Source organism: Arachis ipaensis, chromosome B1 (genome assembly GCF_059453495.1).
Source record: "Arachis ipaensis isolate K30076 ecotype BB chromosome B1, ASM5945349v1, whole genome shotgun sequence".
Taxonomy (NCBI): domain Eukaryota; kingdom Viridiplantae; phylum Streptophyta; class Magnoliopsida; order Fabales; family Fabaceae; genus Arachis; species Arachis ipaensis.
Genome location: NC_142436.1, coordinates 118,272,224 through 118,274,432, shown reverse-complemented (window position 1 = coordinate 118,274,432; position 2,209 = coordinate 118,272,224).

Sequence of the window (2,209 nt, the reverse complement as noted above, 5' to 3'; positions counted from 1 at the left end):
AGTTGACTATGTATCAAAATGGGTTGAGGCTATTGCCACACCCACCAATGATACTAAAACAGTGCTGAAGTTCCTCCAGAAACATATCTTTAGCAGGTTTGGTGTCCCTAGAGTGTTAATCAGTGATGGGGGCACTCACTTCTGCAATAAACAGCTTTACTCTGCCATGGTTCGGTATGGAATTCGCCACAAGGTGGCCACTCCATATCATCCACAAACCAATGGGCAGGCTGAAGTCTCTAACAGAGAATTAAAGAGAATCCTGGAACGGACAGTAAATACCCGTAGAAAGGATTGGGCAAGGAGCTTGGATGATGCTCTGTGGGCTTACAGAACAGCATTCAAGACCCCTATAGGGACCTCTCCATACCAGCTCGTGTATGGTAAGGCATGCCACTTGCCCGTGGAACTGGAACATAAGGCCTACTGGGCAACCAGATTCCTAAACTTAGATGCCAAATTAGCAGGAGAAAAACGATTGCTCCAGCTAAATGAGCTAGAGGAATTCAGATTCACAGCTTTCGAAAATGCCAAGCTTTATAAAGAAAAATAAAAAAATGGCATGACAGAAAGCTGTCATCTAGAATCTTTGAACCAGGACAGAAGGTCCTGTTGTTTAACTCTAGACTCAGGCTATTCCCCAGGAAACTGAAATCCCGGTGGAGGGGACCATACGTGATTACAAGTGTGTCACCATATGGTTATGTGGAGCTTCAAGATATTGATTCTGATAAGAAGTTCATTGTCAATGGACAGAGAATCAAGCATTATCTTGAAGGCAACACTGAGCAAGAATGCTCAAGGCTGAAGCTAGATTAAAAGCTCAGCAAGGTCCAGCTAAAGACAATAAAGAAGCGCTTGCTGGGAGGCAACCCAGCCATGGGGCAACAATCCTCTAAGCATTTTGCCCTATTTCTATCTTTATTTTTTATATAGAGTTCATTGACAACAAGGTAAATAATCATTTACAGAAGACCTCGGCACACAAAACAGAGTAAAAGAGCTCAATGGCAAGAAAACGCCAGTAAAGGGGCATTTTGGGCGTTCAGCGCCCAAAATGGGCATCCACTGGGCGCTGAACGCCAGTAATGGTAGCATTTGGGCGTTCAACGCCAGAAATGGCCACCCACTGGGCGTTGAACGCCAGGAATGGCAGCAACTGGGCGCTGAACGCCCAGGAGATCAGCATTTGGGCGCTGAACGCCCAAAACAGGCAGTGTTTGGGCGTTCAAACGCCAGGAGGACAGGGAGGAGCCAAATCCAGTAATCCCACACGTATTTCCATTCTAATTTATAATTTTATGATTCAATACATGATTTTATTTACATAAACATGTCAAGAACCCTGATTTCTAAAAATCCTACCCTCAGAATATCAAATGTATCTTAATTCATAAGCGCACACCCTCTTTGCAAAATCAATCCAACTCTTTTCAAATCTTTTCCAAAAACAAATCTATCTTTTTCACCCTAAAATCTTTTCAATATCTTTTTCATATTATCTTTTTCAAAAACCCATATTTATCTTTTCAAAATCAAACTATATCTTCTATCTTATCTTTTTCAACTCAATCTTTTTATCTTATCTCTTCCAATTTTTCGAAAATCCACCACTCCACCCCTTTAAATTGGGTTCGGCCTCCCCCCTCCTCCATCAACAAGTGCACCTCGATCTCCTTCTATCCCTCTCCTTTCTTTTCTTTTGCTTGAGGACAAGCAAACCTCTAAGTTTGGTGTGTTTATCCGAGATCACTAAGATCATGGCTCCCAAAGGAAAACAATCCACTCCAAGAGGCAAGAAAGAGAGCGTTCCAAAACTACTTTGGAATCAAGGGAAGTTCTTATCTAAAGAACATTCAGACCATTATCTTAAAGTAATGGGTCTGAGATCAATGATCCCGGAAGTGAGATTCGATCTGAAAGAAGATGAATATCCGGAGATCCAGGAGCAAATTCGAATCAGGAACTGGGAAGTCCTAGCTAATCCTGAAACGAAAGTAGGAAGGAACATGGTCCAGGAGTTCTATGCTAATATGTGGCAGACTGACAAGCAAAGACTATCTGAAACAGCCTGCTACGAATTTCGGACCATGGTCAGGGGAAAGATTGTTCATACCACCCCTGACAAGATCAGAGAGATATTAAAGCTACCGCAGCTAAAGGATGATCCAGACTCCTTCAACAGGAGGATGATGAGAGCAGACATTGG